Source organism: Leiobunum rupestre, chromosome 6 (assembly GCF_980474605.1).
Source record: "Leiobunum rupestre chromosome 6, qqLeiRupe1.1.hap1, whole genome shotgun sequence".
Classification (NCBI taxonomy): Eukaryota; Metazoa; Arthropoda; class Arachnida; order Opiliones; family Sclerosomatidae; genus Leiobunum; species Leiobunum rupestre.
This window is the reverse complement of record NC_143389.1, coordinates 3013093-3029415: the sequence shown is the minus strand read 5'-3', so window position 1 is coordinate 3029415 and position 16323 is coordinate 3013093. Positions and strand designations below refer to the sequence as shown.

Here is a 16323-nt window from a genome sequence, read left to right as displayed (position 1 = left end):
TCCTCCTTGGTATTTTCCTGGGCGCGTCCGTGCTTGGTTTTCCCCCTTTCAGTCCTATCCTCCATTATGGATACCCAAGGAGTGGATGCTAGACTCCCCGCTAAGGGCAGAGGCAATGGCCGACGAGCGGGAGGCAAGTAAGAGGGGTAAAATAAAGGCGCGAAAAGAGGTTGTTCTGTGTTATTCCTGTGGTTTTATTCGTAACCCAAGGTTCGTAAATCGTGCATGTTCTAAGTGGTTGGCTGAAGGAACCGGTTTTCATAACGTAAATTCGCGGGTTTCGGTATGGTGGGTAGAGACAGCGCGCCCCTCATTTTTACGTCATTGGGTTCCAGCCAAGATGTTCCGCGTAAAGAGAAAACACGAAATAAGCCCCTCTCCATTTTTTTTCTCTTCCCGTCTTCCGTGGACAGTGAGTCGCCGCCGGGGGCCCGCCGCCCGCGGCTTCGCCCATGCGGCGGCTACATTACCAAGATATAAAGTGGCAAGGCTTATTTTTGGTAAGTACAAAATCATTTATTATATATTGCTCTATAATTAACTATATTTGGAATTAAATATTTTTGTTCTATTTATCTCAAAGTCATGATTATTCCTAACATTAATAGTATTAAACTTAATATGATATATCTTTTGTTAAAGTAGATTAGGAATTTATAATTTTAATATTTATAGAGGAGTTCGGATTTAAAATGTTATATTTTTCTAATAAGGATCTCAAAGATCTGACTTTTGAAATGTTTGTTACTTTTTCTAAGTATCAATAAAACATGACATTAAATTTATATTGTGCCAAGGTTCATTTTTATATTTTACATAAACTACATCACCTAAAACAATTAATAGATAAAAGTTAGCTATATTATTTTGTTTAAAAAATATATCTCTGTCTGTGGTTTGTTTTGATATTTTGTATTTTTGGGTTACTCCCCTAATCCATGCGGCTGTCCCATGATAAAACCTTATATGAAACATTTTCCAAAAGTCCTTTTTTAGATTCAACTATTTAAATTACATTTAAGATTAAAATTTAGAACAAAAAATATATTTCACAATTAGAATTTGTTAATAAAATTTTAACTTTGGACTTAATTCCAAAACCAGAAAAGGCCATTTCAGAGTGGATTTTACCGCGGAAATGTTTTTGTTTAGAGATAAACGTTAGTTAGTTAGTTAGTTAGTTAGTTAGTTAGTTAGTTAGTTAGTTAGTTAGTTAGTTAGTTAGTAAGTAAGTAAGTAAGTAAGTAAGTAAGTAAGTAAGTAAGTAAGTAAGTAAGTAAGTAAGTTAGTACTATTTTAAGTACAAGCCTTAAGTAGAATAAAATAAAAACCAATTTTCTCGCCATTTTATTTTGTTCAATTTTGATACTAACATGTATTTTATTCACGGGAAGATGCTGCCAGTTGTTAAAAAAAGGCCAAGAGTTGACCGAAATAATATTATCGTCTGGGCGAACTTTTAATTGCATAAAAAAAGCAGCGTCAAAATGATAGGATGAAGGTATTTTCCTGTTAAAAGACGCAAATCCCATCCCGCGAAAATAAATGAGTAGCCAACGGCACGCGGTGTTCCCAGGTGGTCTCCCTCCCAAGTACTGACCGCGCTCGACGCTGCTTAACTTCGGTGATCAGACGAGAACCGGTGTATTCAGCGTGATATGGCCGTTGCCGCTAGAGTGTAATTGATAGCGGTGGACAAGCCGCGACTAGCCAGGTCCTGGTAGGTTGGTGATCGCCGAGGGCCACCGGCTGCATGCGGCTCCAATAGAACGTTCTATACACTCTTTTTAGAAACGTTTACTGGGCGCCGATATTATCGTACAGACAACCAACGAGCAAGCCCTTTACCGCAGAAATTTCATCCCCCCCCCCCCCAAAACCAGTTTTTTTCATCACCCTCCCCGTAGACTGTAAGGTGATGGCGGTCGATTGGGAAGGCGCGTTTACGAATCTATAAAATTGGTGTGGTGTGCTTTCCCCCTTTGGAGTTCGGAGGAGGTGAAGGTTTGGCCGGTTTTTCGTCTTAGAGAAATATATTTATCTGGCAAACCCGTAAGAAATTGAGAGCAGTCAATTTTTATTAGTAGCGTAGTTGCTAGCCTAGGCTTCACATATTTCCGGCTTTCCGCGCCTTTTTTCTTATTTTAAATGATTTTTGTAATAAATGTATGATGGCAAATAAGCAAAATTCTCGAAAATACTAGTCCCAAATCCACGTGTTTAAGATGAAACTTAGATCATGAAAATATCCTTAACCCCAAACATACTTCAACACCTAGGGTGCCTCCTACAACTCCTAAAAGGTACGTCTCTAAAATATTCATATAAAGACAGGACATAAGCCGAATTCTCTTAAACCAAAGAATAACAAAAGTTGTTAGTCCTGCTGAACCAGCTCTATAGTCTGTATGAAAAGTGACCGGTTATGGTCCACTTTTATAGAACGCTCTATTCGCTTATAATAAATTTTTCCTAAATGGTCATTTAAACGCGTTTGACGTAGAATCTAGTACACTTAATACGTTATTTATGGTCCTATAAACCACCATTTAGATTTTTTTTCCATACGGCCCGGTAAAGTGGCCCACTCTACTGTCTCTAGCCGATGACCCCAAAAGTGCCAGTCCGGGCCTGGCGGTGTACCTCTCTTTCACGGATTCAAGATATCGTCTTCTCCTTTGTTCGCGCGATGGCTACAAACGTTGTCATCTCCCACCAGGACCAACATTCGGTGACGTAATTATGAAATATTTGAAATGCTCGAATTCTCTCTTTTTACTTTGTTAAACAGTGACGGCTCCTAGCGGGTTATCGCTTCTCGGCCTTTTGGCTAAGATCAAAGTGTAGTATCTGTTTTCAATAGTGCTATACCGAGATCTTAGTCGGGGGGCGAGAAGTGTTTCTACGCCTTTAAAGGCGAGTGTTCCTGCCTTGCCGCATGAGTTGTTCCAGTGCCGATCCATTCTGCTGCTATCCTGACGCTGTTCCTGAAAGTACTTACCTGGTACTTACCTGCCGTTCCTGCTGACGTGCTCCATCGACGCTGCTCCTGCTTGGGGCTTCTCTCACCAGACGACACTCTCCTAGCCTGAAATGGCTACGGAGGAGAAGAAAAGAACGGCTCGTCTGGAAGTCGATGCCGGCTTCCTAGACGTGGCTCAGACCATCTACGACCACCTTGGACCTAAGAGTATAGATACTCTACAACCTATGGGTAAAGAAATTTACTTGATAACGTTTACGACCCTGGCCTTTCTCCAGCAAGCACTCTCCTGTGATGACCTAAAAACGAATGGAAAAAAATGGAAACTTACCTCAATGGATGATGAAGGGATTTGGATTACAGTCAAGAACCTACCAAAGTGGATCCAATGGGATGCAGTTATCAGTACCCTCCGACAGTATGGTAACGTTAAAACCTACCGCTTCGATGAATATCCCCAGCTGAAAGGTGTAAAAAACGGAGACCGTTCGGTCAAAATCATGATGGAAAAATCGATTCCCAACGTTTTGTTTTTCGGGCGTAGCCGCGCATTAGTTTACTATCGAGGCGTAGTAAAAAAATGTTTCTTTTGTGAAGAAGAAGGTCACATGGCTTCATCCTGTGAAAAAAAGAAGTCACCACAAGCAGAAAGACACCCAATTCAGCTTGAGGGCCAGGGTCTGTCTCCGAACCTCGAGCCTGAGAACGTCCAGACGCCATTAGCCGATGACAACCCGACAGCAATATCACAACCGCAGAATGTAGCCGACTCCAGTAAACCTGACCAAGAGGCCGAGGCCGCCAACCTAGAAGAAAATCAAGTAAACCAACCAAGTAAACCACAAATACTTACCACATCTGACGACTCCAGAGGCTCGGAAGAGAGCTGGACGTTGATGTCACCGGAACCTTCCAACAAGAACGCAGCACCTCCAGTCCAAACCAGCCAATACTCCGATGCCCTGAAAACGCCGCCACAACCTAACGAACCTGAAAATAAACCTGAAGCACCAAACAGTGAACCTAATCATACCGACTCCGAGACTAGCGACAACGAGACCACTACAACTACCGGGCCCAGGTGGGATCCAACTACCTGGACGAATGTTACGAGACCCGACCTTACAAAACTTACCAGAACGGAGCTTCAAATCCTCCACAAGCGTGTTGCAATGGAACCTTCCTCACATTGCAACCAGATGAATATAAGCCTCGACAGTTTCCAAGAGGAGATTGAAGAGCTCCTCAACAGCTACTCCAAACGTAGAAGAAGCACCACTCCCGTAAAAACATCAAAAAAAGGGAAACCTTCTCGGTAAAATTTAATTTTAAAATTTTAAACTTTAACTATACTTATTTTTATGCGCAACATTGTTTACTCAACCCGTAATGTTTTTTTTTAACCTGGAAAAAAATGGAAATAAATTAATTATATACCTAGGATCTATAAGAAAAAAATTATACTTACCTTGCTTGATTATGAACGTGGACACCCCTAAAAAGTTTAAATATTAATACTTATGTAAATAATTGTTTTTTTAGATTTATCCGACTTGTTCGCGATAATTTAATTAATTAAAACGCGAACAAATATAACAAATGTACAAATGTAAATATGTAAAATCAAACGAAGCTTTTAATAAACAATTAAAAGTATCTGTTCTTATCAGCTTAATATCTGATACGGGTCCCATCGGGGCCCAAGATATTAAACTTATTTTTGGACGGCGACGGAGTGGTCGGAGCTTGCTCCACCTCCGCCACGGGTCGGCCTGGTATTGCAGTAAATCCGGGATCGGCCCACTTCTCTCTTGAAATCAAAAATCAAACGGTCTTATAATGGCGCACTGCGCAACACAGTATTTCCGGGCAATGTTATTTGGCTGTCTTTATATTTATTTCTTTATTATAATATATTGCCCCTCTGACGTCATAAGTGGTAAAATCCTTATTGTCGAATAGTTAATAATGAAGAATCGGAAAGATTCCAGTTTTTAATTTTCTTTTACCTAGTTATACACTCTTTTTCGCGGTATTTTCACGGAGGATAGGAAGGGAGGCGAAGTAGGAGGGATGAATGGCGGCAAGATTGCGGCAGCTACGCTACGTCTAGCCGCCATTTTTCCGCCGCTAAGCTTCTTACAAGGATGCTGCCGCGTTCATCCCTCCTACTTCGCCTCCCTTCCTATCCTCCTTGGTATTTTCCTGGGCGCGTCCGTGCTTGGTTTTCCCCCTTTCAGTCCTATCCTCCATTATGGATACCCAAGGAGTGGATGCTAGACTCCCCGCTAAGGGCAGAGGCAATGGCCGACGAGCGGGAGGCAAGTAAGAGGGGTAAAATAAAGGCGCGAAAAGAGGTTGTTCTGTGTTATTCCTGTGGTTTTATTCGTAACCCAAGGTTCGTAAATCGTGCATGTTCTAAGTGGTTGGCTGAAGGAACCGGTTTTCATAACGTAAATTCGCGGGTTTCGGTATGGTGGGTAGAGACAGCGCGCCCCTCATTTTTACGTCATTGGGTTCCAGCCAAGATGTTCCGCGTAAAGAGAAAACACGAAATAAGCCCCTCTCCATTTTTTTCTCTTCCCGTCTTCCGTGGACAGTGAGTCGCCGCCGGGGGCCCGCCGCCCGCGGCTTCGCCCATGCGGCGGCTACATTACCAAGATATAAAGTGGCAAGGCTTATTTTTGGTAAGTACAAAATCATTTATTATATATTGCTCTATAATTAACTATATTTGGAATTAAATATTTTTGTTCTATTTATCTCAAAGTCATGATTATTCCTAACATTAATAGTATTAAACTTAATATGATATATCTTTTGTTAAAGTAGATTAGGAATTTATAATTTTAATATTTATAGAGGAGTTCGGATTTAAAATGTTATATTTTTCTAATAAGGATCTCAAAGATCTGACTTTTGAAATGTTTGTTACTTTTTCTAAGTATCAATAAAACATGACATTAAATTTATATTGTGCCAAGGTTCATTTTTATATTTTACATAAACTACATCACCTAAAACAATTAATAGATAAAAGTTAGCTATATTATTTTGTTTAAAAAATATATCTCTGTCTGTGGTTTGTTTTGATATTTTGTATTTTTGGGTTACTCCCCTAATCCATGCGGCTGTCCCATGATAAAACCTTATATGAAACATTTTCCAAAAGTCCTTTTTTAGATTCAACTATTTAAATTACATTTAAGATTAAAATTTAGAACAAAAAATATATTTCACAATTAGAATTTGTTAATAAAATTTTAACTTTGGACTTAATTCCAAAACCAGAAAAGGCCATTTCAGAGTGGATTTTACCGCGGAAATGTTTTTGTTTAGAGATAAACGTTAGTTAGTTAGTTAGTTAGTTAGTTAGTTAGTTAGTTAGTTAGTTAGTTAGTTAGTTAGTTAGTTAGTAAGTAAGTAAGTAAGTAAGTAAGTAAGTAAGTAAGTAAGTAAGTAAGTTAGTACTATTTTAAGTACAAGCCTTAAGTAGAATAAAATAAAAACCAATTTTCTCGCCATTTTATTTTGTTCAATTTTGATACTAACATGTATTTTATTCACGGGAAGATGCTGCCAGTTGTTAAAAAAAGGCCAAGAGTTGACCGAAATAATATTATCGTCTGGGCGAACTTTTAATTGCATAAAAAAAGCAGCGTCAAAATGATAGGATGAAGGTATTTTCCTGTTAAAAGACGCAAATCCCATCCCGCGAAAATAAATGAGTAGCCAACGGCACGCGGTGTTCCCAGGTGGTCTCCCTCCCAAGTACTGACCGCGCTCGACGCTGCTTAACTTCGGTGATCAGACGAGAACCGGTGTATTCAGCGTGATATGGCCGTTGCCGCTAGAGTGTAATTGATAGCGGTGGACAAGCCGCGACTAGCCAGGTCCTGGTAGGTTGGTGATCGCCGAGGGCCACCGGCTGCATGCGGCTCCAATAGAACGTTCTATACACTCTTTTTAGAAACGTTTACTGGGCGCCGATATTATCGTACAGACAACCAACGAGCAAGCCCTTTACCGCAGAAATTTCATCCCCCCCCCCCCCAAAACCAGTTTTTTTCATCACCCTCCCCGTAGACTGTAAGGTGATGGCGGTCGATTGGGAAGGCGCGTTTACGAATCTATAAAATTGGTGTGGTGTGCTTTCCCCCTTTGGAGTTCGGAGGAGGTGAAGGTTTGGCCGGTTTTTCGTCTTAGAGAAATATATTTATCTGGCAAACCCGTAAGAAATTGAGAGCAGTCAATTTTTATTAGTAGCGTAGTTGCTAGCCTAGGCTTCACATATTTCCGGCTTTCCGCGCCTTTTTTCTTATTTTAAATGATTTTTGTAATAAATGTATGATGGCAAATAAGCAAAATTCTCGAAAATACTAGTCCCAAATCCACGTGTTTAAGATGAAACTTAGATCATGAAAATATCCTTAACCCCAAACATACTTCAACACCTAGGGTGCCTCCTACAACTCCTAAAAGGTACGTCTCTAAAATATTCATATAAAGACAGGACATAAGCCGAATTCTCTTAAACCAAAGAATAACAAAAGTTGTTAGTCCTGCTGAACCAGCTCTATAGTCTGTATGAAAAGTGACCGGTTATGGTCCACTTTTATAGAACGCTCTATTCGCTTATAATAAATTTTTCCTAAATGGTCATTTAAACGCGTTTGACGTAGAATCTAGTACACTTAATACGTTATTTATGGTCCTATAAACCACCATTTAGATTTTTTTTCCATACGGCCCGGTAAAGTGGCCCACTCTACTGTCTCTAGCCGATGACCCCAAAAGTGCCAGTCCGGGCCTGGCGGTGTACCTCTCTTTCACGGATTCAAGATATCGTCTTCTCCTTTGTTCGCGCGATGGCTACAAACGTTGTCATCTCCCACCAGGACCAACATTCGGTGACGTAATTATGAAATATTTGAAATGCTCGAATTCTCTCTTTTTACTTTGTTAAACAGTGACGGCTCCTAGCGGGTTATCGCTTCTCGGCCTTTTGGCTAAGATCAAAGTGTAGTATCTGCTCCTTTTTTCGAAGCCAAAGGCCGGGAACCGTACGCACCTGTAAAGGGAAGAATACTTACCTGTATTGCCGCTCCAGTCCGTCGCTGATCCTGTTCCTGCCTAGCTGTTCCTGAAATCCGTAGTGTTGGATCCACCACGCAAGGGATCGCTGTCCGGCGGTTCCAGAAGTCCTCCTCTGATGCCATCGTCCGCAGAAGGTCTTGCCATGACTTCTGCAACGTCGAAGATACTGGAGGAACAAGCCCTTGTTCCAGTCTTGATGTCAGCTTCAGCTCTCAAAGCCGCTTCGGTCAAGGTGAAGTTCGATGGTGTTGACGTGGAAGACGTAGCACTTGCTCTGTTCAACCACGTTGGCCCAAAGAACGTTACCGTTTTCCAAATAATCTCCAAGAATGAAGCCCAGATCACCTTCAGAAATGAAGCCAGCTACCAGAGAGCCGTTGACAGTGGAATCGTCGTTGGAGACAAGCCACTGGATGTTATCAGCATAGTCGACCCTATATCGTATATCAACGTGAAAGATGCCCCGAGCTGGTGGGAGTTGGCCATCTTCAAAAAGGCGCTTAGAACATGCTGCGAAGTACTCACGGAAACTTGGGAGACATACCAGAACGGAGTTTTGAAAGACGTCCGAACCGGAACTCGGCGACTGCAAGTGAAAATTAAGGGTCCAATCCCGAACCTGATGATGATCAATGGGCATCGTATCCAAATTACCTACCGTGGCGTCCAAAGAATGTGCTTTTTCTGCCACAAAGACACTCATCAGGTTCGGGATTGTCCGAAAAAGAAGTCAAGAGCCCGTCAAACTCCAGAGTCAGCGACAGACCCAAACCCGCTACTTGTAAATCCAGAGCATGGAAGAAACTCACCATCGCCTCAAGTTGAAAAGGAAACCACCAGTGCCACCACCCGAGAAGACCTACAAGAATACTTACCACACTTACCTGAAATACTTACCGAACCAAACGACTCCAGAACCTCCAACGAAAGCTTTTACTTGGCAACACCTTCTCCAAAGACCGTAGATCCTCCAGCCACAATCTGTTCCTTCGCCGACGCTTTGAAATCACCGCCACATCACGAAATCTCTGAAACTGAACATGCAACTGAAAACGATACCATTAAACCCGACAACAGGAAAACAATAACCAGCTCCGCAACCAATGCCAAGTACGACCCGTCAACCTGGGAGTATGGACATACGCCCGACCTCCAACAGTTAACTAAATCCGAACTTCAAATTCTTTACGACACCATCCGATCCAGACCTCCCATACTCAACGTTTCATTAAAAAAGCATGCAGAACAACTCCTCGTTAACATTAGTGAAACTCTTTTAAACCAGCAAAAGCGACGACGCAGTACTACTCCCCAAAAAGAAATGAAAAAGGGAAAAAATATGTTTTAAATTTAAATATTAATTTTTAGCATAGTTTTATTCTTGTTTTTATATACAAAAGAACCCTTTTATTTTTTAACGATTGTTCGCGTTAATTTATTTAATTTTAACCCGCGAACAAAATAACAAACGACGACAATGTAAAAATGTAAACTTTTACTGAAAATTAATAAACTAATTCAGTATCTGTTCTTATCAGCTTAATATCTGATACGGGTCCCATCGGGGCCCAAGATATTAAACTTATTTTTGGACGGCGACGGAGTGGTCGGAGCTTGCTCCACCTCCGCCACGGGTCGGCCTGGTATTGCAGTAAATCCGGGATCGGCCCACTTCTCTCTTGAAATCAAAAATCAAACGGTCTTATAATGGCGCACTGCGCAACACAGTATTTCCGGGCAATGTTATTTGGCTGTCTTTATATTTATTTCTTTATTATAATATATTGCCCCTCTGACGTCATAAGTGGTAAAATCCTTATTGTCGAATAGTTAATAATGAAGAATCGGAAAGATTCCAGTTTTTAATTTTCTTTTACCTAGTTATACACTCTTTTTCGCGGTATTTTCACGGAGGATAGGAAGGGAGGCGAAGTAGGAGGGATGAATGGCGGCAAGATTGCGGCAGCTACGCTACGTCTAGCCGCCATTTTTCCGCCGCTAAGCTTCTTACAAGGATGCTGCCGCGTTCATCCCTCCTACTTCGCCTCCCTTCCTATCCTCCTTGGTATTTTCCTGGGCGCGTCCGTGCTTGGTTTTCCCCCTTTCAGTCCTATCCTCCATTATGGATACCCAAGGAGTGGATGCTAGACTCCCCGCTAAGGGCAGAGGCAATGGCCGACGAGCGGGAGGCAAGTAAGAGGGGTAAAATAAAGGCGCGAAAAGAGGTTGTTCTGTGTTATTCCTGTGGTTTTATTCGTAACCCAAGGTTCGTAAATCGTGCATGTTCTAAGTGGTTGGCTGAAGGAACCGGTTTTCATAACGTAAATTCGCGGGTTTCGGTATGGTGGGTAGAGACAGCGCGCCCCTCATTTTTACGTCATTGGGTTCCAGCCAAGATGTTCCGCGTAAAGAGAAAACACGAAATAAGCCCCTCTCCATTTTTTTTCTCTTCCCGTCTTCCGTGGACAGTGAGTCGCCGCCGGGGGCCCGCCGCCCGCGGCTTCGCCCATGCGGCGGCTACATTACCAAGATATAAAGTGGCAAGGCTTATTTTTGGTAAGTACAAAATCATTTATTATATATTGCTCTATAATTAACTATATTTGGAATTAAATATTTTTGTTCTATTTATCTCAAAGTCATGATTATTCCTAACATTAATAGTATTAAACTTAATATGATATATCTTTTGTTAAAGTAGATTAGGAATTTATAATTTTAATATTTATAGAGGAGTTCGGATTTAAAATGTTATATTTTTCTAATAAGGATCTCAAAGATCTGACTTTTGAAATGTTTGTTACTTTTTCTAAGTATCAATAAAACATGACATTAAATTTATATTGTGCCAAGGTTCATTTTTATATTTTACATAAACTACATCACCTAAAACAATTAATAGATAAAAGTTAGCTATATTATTTTGTTTAAAAAATATATCTCTGTCTGTGGTTTGTTTTGATATTTTGTATTTTTGGGTTACTCCCCTAATCCATGCGGCTGTCCCATGATAAAACCTTATATGAAACATTTTCCAAAAGTCCTTTTTTAGATTCAACTATTTAAATTACATTTAAGATTAAAATTTAGAACAAAAAATATATTTCACAATTAGAATTTGTTAATAAAATTTTAACTTTGGACTTAATTCCAAAACCAGAAAAGGCCATTTCAGAGTGGATTTTACCGCGGAAATGTTTTTGTTTAGAGATAAACGTTAGTTAGTTAGTTAGTTAGTTAGTTAGTTAGTTAGTTAGTTAGTTAGTTAGTAAGTAAGTAAGTAAGTAAGTAAGTAAGTAAGTAAGTAAGTAAGTAAGTAAGTAAGTAAGTAAGTAAGTAAGTAAGTTAGTACTATTTTAAGTACAAGCCTTAAGTAGAATAAAATAAAAACCAATTTTCTCGCCATTTTATTTTGTTCAATTTTGATACTAACATGTATTTTATTCACGGGAAGATGCTGCCAGTTGTTAAAAAAAGGCCAAGAGTTGACCGAAATAATATTATCGTCTGGGCGAACTTTTAATTGCATAAAAAAAGCAGCGTCAAAATGATAGGATGAAGGTATTTTCCTGTTAAAAGACGCAAATCCCATCCCGCGAAAATAAATGAGTAGCCAACGGCACGCGGTGTTCCCAGGTGGTCTCCCTCCCAAGTACTGACCGCGCTCGACGCTGCTTAACTTCGGTGATCAGACGAGAACCGGTGTATTCAGCGTGATATGGCCGTTGCCGCTAGAGTGTAATTGATAGCGGTGGACAAGCCGCGACTAGCCAGGTCCTGGTAGGTTGGTGATCGCCGAGGGCCACCGGCTGCATGCGGCTCCAATAGAACGTTCTATACACTCTTTTTAGAAACGTTTACTGGGCGCCGATATTATCGTACAGACAACCAACGAGCAAGCCCTTTACCGCAGAAATTTCATCCCCCCCCCCCCCAAAACCAGTTTTTTTCATCACCCTCCCCGTAGACTGTAAGGTGATGGCGGTCGATTGGGAAGGCGCGTTTACGAATCTATAAAATTGGTGTGGTGTGCTTTCCCCCTTTGGAGTTCGGAGGAGGTGAAGGTTTGGCCGGTTTTTCGTCTTAGAGAAATATATTTATCTGGCAAACCCGTAAGAAATTGAGAGCAGTCAATTTTTATTAGTAGCGTAGTTGCTAGCCTAGGCTTCACATATTTCCGGCTTTCCGCGCCTTTTTTCTTATTTTAAATGATTTTTGTAATAAATGTATGATGGCAAATAAGCAAAATTCTCGAAAATACTAGTCCCAAATCCACGTGTTTAAGATGAAACTTAGATCATGAAAATATCCTTAACCCCAAACATACTTCAACACCTAGGGTGCCTCCTACAACTCCTAAAAGGTACGTCTCTAAAATATTCATATAAAGACAGGACATAAGCCGAATTCTCTTAAACCAAAGAATAACAAAAGTTGTTAGTCCTGCTGAACCAGCTCTATAGTCTGTATGAAAAGTGACCGGTTATGGTCCACTTTTATAGAACGCTCTATTCGCTTATAATAAATTTTTCCTAAATGGTCATTTAAACGCGTTTGACGTAGAATCTAGTACACTTAATACGTTATTTATGGTCCTATAAACCACCATTTAGATTTTTTTTCCATACGGCCCGGTAAAGTGGCCCACTCTACTGTCTCTAGCCGATGACCCCAAAAGTGCCAGTCCGGGCCTGGCGGTGTACCTCTCTTTCACGGATTCAAGATATCGTCTTCTCCTTTGTTCGCGCGATGGCTACAAACGTTGTCATCTCCCACCAGGACCAACATTCGGTGACGTAATTATGAAATATTTGAAATGCTCGAATTCTCTCTTTTTACTTTGTTAAACAGTGACGGCTCCTAGCGGGTTATCGCTTCTCGGCCTTTTGGCTAAGATCAAAGTGTAGTATCTGTTTTCAATAGTGCTATACGGAGATCTTAGTCGAGGGGCGAGAAGTGTCTCCACGCCTATAAGGCGAGTTTGCCTGCCTTGCTGCATGTTTCGTTCCTGTGATCTGTTCCGCTGCCTTTCCTGAAAGAATTACCTACCTGGTACCTACCTGACCTGACGCTGCATCTCCTGGGATCCTCTCCGAGTGTGGCGCTGCTCCTTTGGACTCTCTTCTTCCGGTGAACCTCTCATAGCCAAGATGGCTATGGAGGTAAAAAAACGGACGGCTCGTGTAGAAGTTGATGCCGGCTTCTTGGAAGTCGCTCACACCTTTCACGAGAAACTCGGATCTCAAAGCATCGAAACTCTACAACCTATTGGTAAAGAGACATTTCTACTTACCTTTACTACACTGGCCCTTCTACAGCAAGCAGTCTCCTATGGAGAAATCAAGATCGATAACAAGCCCTGCAAAATAACCAGCGTCGAGGACGATGGCGTCTGGTTAACTATCAAACAGCTCCCTTCGTGGATTCAATGGGACTCAATCTTAACAACCCTTCGACAATACGGAGAGATCAAAGCACACCGCTGTGACGAATACCAAGAACTAAAAGGCATCAAGAATGGAGATCGTTCGGTAAAAATAAAAATGACCAAAACTGTACCTAATGTGCTTTATTTTGGGCGAAGTAGAGCACTTGTTTACTACTCAGGAGTCGCAAAGAAGTGTTTCTTTTGCGACCAGGAGGGACACGTAGCCTCAACCTGTGACGCCAAGAAGGTGAAGATGGCGGAAAAACCAGGATCTTTCAGAGACCTTAAAAAACCACCAACGACCAAACTACCGGAACCAGAGCAGGAGGACGCGACATCTAGCGAAGTAATCGAATTACCTACCACCAATAGCCCGAAACCAACCAGGAACGAAGATGACGACGCCCCAGCTATGGACACCATGCAAAATAAAGACCAAGACCATGACCAAGACCATGACCTCCTTGAGGTCACGCAGGTAGAACCACCGTCTATCTTCACTCAAGGCTTCCAGAAATGGTTAGAAGGTTTCTTACCAGACCGGCTGGACGAATATGTAAAGACAGTCCAAAATTTCTCGGACATCACCACGCCCCAGAAGACAGCTCTCATCAGCCATGGAAAATTGCATGCAAAGACTTTCACAAGACGGCATCAGACTACTCCCCCTCCCAAAGCTAACAAGAAGTCCAAGAGCAAATAGACCAATGACGATCCATCGGCCTATATGACTATGGTTCGATATGTTATTATGTTTTCGAAATAGAATAAAAAAAAAGGGAAAACCAAGCTTTACATTTTAAAACTTTAATTGTTACTTTTTATTTTAAACGAACTCAATTGTTTTTAAACATTTATTTAAACTGACCTGCTCTAATTTAATTAAATTTAAAAAGCAGGAAAAAAATGACCAGGGTACTGTAAATATTTGATTTTTTAATAAACAAATTCAGTATCTGTTCTTATCAGCTTAATATCTGATACGGGTCCCATCGGGGCCCAAGATATTAAACTTATTTTTTGACGGCGACGGAGTGGTCGGAGCTTGCTCCACCTCCGCCACGGGTCGGCCTGGTATTGCAGTAAATCCGGGATCGGCCCACTTCTCTCTTGAAATCAAAAATCAAACGGTCTTATAATGGCGCACTGCGCAACACAGTATTTCCGGGCAATGTTATTTGGCTGTCTTTATATTTATTTCTTTATTATAATATATTGCCCCTCTGACGTCATAAGTGGTAAAATCCTTATTGTCGAATAGTTAATAATGAAGAATCGGAAAGATTCCAGTTTTTAATTTTCTTTTACCTAGTTATACACTCTTTTTCGCGGTATTTTCACGGAGGATAGGAAGGGAGGCGAAGTAGGAGGGATGAATGGCGGCAAGATTGCGGCAGCTACGCTACGTCTAGCCGCCATTTTTCCGCCGCTAAGCTTCTTACAAGGATGCTGCCGCGTTCATCCCTCCTACTTCGCCTCCCTTCCTATCCTCCTTGGTATTTTCCTGGGCGCGTCCGTGCTTGGTTTTCCCCCTTTCAGTCCTATCCTCCATTATGGATACCCAAGGAGTGGATGCTAGACTCCCCGCTAAGGGCAGAGGCAATGGCCGACGAGCGGGAGGCAAGTAAGAGGGGTAAAATAAAGGCGCGAAAAGAGGTTGTTCTGTGTTATTCCTGTGGTTTTATTCGTAACCCAAGGTTCGTAAATCGTGCATGTTCTAAGTGGTTGGCTGAAGGAACCGGTTTTCATAACGTAAATTCGCGGGTTTCGGTATGGTGGGTAGAGACAGCGCGCCCCTCATTTTTACGTCATTGGGTTCCAGCCAAGATGTTCCGCGTAAAGAGAAAACACGAAATAAGCCCCTCTCCATTTTTTTTCTCTTCCCGTCTTCCGTGGACAGTGAGTCGCCGCCGGGGGCCCGCCGCCCGCGGCTTCGCCCATGCGGCGGCTACATTACCAAGATATAAAGTGGCAAGGCTTATTTTTGGTAAGTACAAAATCATTTATTATATATTGCTCTATAATTAACTATATTTGGAATTAAATATTTTTGTTCTATTTATCTCAAAGTCATGATTATTCCTAACATTAATAGTATTAAACTTAATATGATATATCTTTTGTTAAAGTAGATTAGGAATTTATAATTTTAATATTTATAGAGGAGTTCGGATTTAAAATGTTATATTTTTCTAATAAGGATCTCAAAGATCTGACTTTTGAAATGTTTGTTACTTTTTCTAAGTATCAATAAAACATGACATTAAATTTATATTGTGCCAAGGTTCATTTTTATATTTTACATAAACTACATCACCTAAAACAATTAATAGATAAAAGTTAGCTATATTATTTTGTTTAAAAAATATATCTCTGTCTGTGGTTTGTTTTGATATTTTGTATTTTTGGGTTACTCCCCTAATCCATGCGGCTGTCCCATGATAAAACCTTATATGAAACATTTTCCAAAAGTCCTTTTTTAGATTCAACTATTTAAATTACATTTAAGATTAAAATTTAGAACAAAAAATATATTTCACAATTAGAATTTGTTAATAAAATTTTAACTTTGGACTTAATTCCAAAACCAGAAAAGGCCATTTCAGAGTGGATTTTACCGCGGAAATGTTTTTGTTTAGAGATAAACGTTAGTTAGTTAGTTAGTTAGTTAGTTAGTTAGTTAGTTAGTTAGTTAGTTAGTTAGTTAGTAAGTAAGTAAGTAAGTAAGTAAGTAAGTAAGTAAGTAAGTAAGTAAGTAAGTTAGTACTATTTTAAGTACAAGCCTTAAGTAGAATAAAATAAAAACCAATTTTCT

General features: G+C 40.6%; 5 non-coding genes and 4 pseudogenes across 5 annotated transcripts; 6 read left to right on the top strand and 3 right to left on the bottom strand.

The window, feature by feature from the left end:
- Window positions 1–1551: 1551 nt before the first annotated feature.
- LOC149937955 (5S ribosomal RNA) lies at window positions 1552–1670 on the bottom strand. Its single transcript, XR_016481835.1, has one exon. It is a non-coding gene; the product is annotated as a 5S ribosomal RNA (ribosomal RNA).
- Window positions 1671–2810: 1140 nt separating this feature from the next.
- Window positions 2811–2978, top strand: LOC149937954 (U2 spliceosomal RNA; annotated as a pseudogene).
- Window positions 2979–4612: 1634 nt separating this feature from the next.
- LOC149937953 (U2 spliceosomal RNA) lies at window positions 4613–4792 on the top strand (annotated as a pseudogene).
- A 1921-nt stretch (window positions 4793–6713) lies between these two features.
- Window positions 6714–6832, bottom strand: LOC149937952 (5S ribosomal RNA). Its single transcript, XR_016481834.1, has one exon. It is a non-coding gene; the product is annotated as a 5S ribosomal RNA (ribosomal RNA).
- Window positions 6833–7972: 1140 nt separating this feature from the next.
- Window positions 7973–8050, top strand: LOC149937951 (U2 spliceosomal RNA; annotated as a pseudogene).
- A 1519-nt stretch (window positions 8051–9569) lies between these two features.
- Window positions 9570–9757, top strand: LOC149937950 (U2 spliceosomal RNA). The gene has a single exon (XR_016481727.1). It is a non-coding gene; the product is annotated as a U2 spliceosomal RNA (small nuclear RNA).
- Window positions 9758–11691: 1934 nt separating this feature from the next.
- On the bottom strand, window positions 11692–11810 carry LOC149937949 (5S ribosomal RNA). Its single transcript, XR_016481833.1, has one exon. It is a non-coding gene; the product is annotated as a 5S ribosomal RNA (ribosomal RNA).
- Window positions 11811–12950: 1140 nt separating this feature from the next.
- LOC149937948 (U2 spliceosomal RNA) lies at window positions 12951–13096 on the top strand (annotated as a pseudogene).
- A 1336-nt stretch (window positions 13097–14432) lies between these two features.
- On the top strand, window positions 14433–14616 carry LOC149937947 (U2 spliceosomal RNA). The gene has a single exon (XR_016481660.1). It is a non-coding gene; the product is annotated as a U2 spliceosomal RNA (small nuclear RNA).
- The last annotated feature ends 1707 nt before the right edge of the window (window positions 14617–16323 follow it).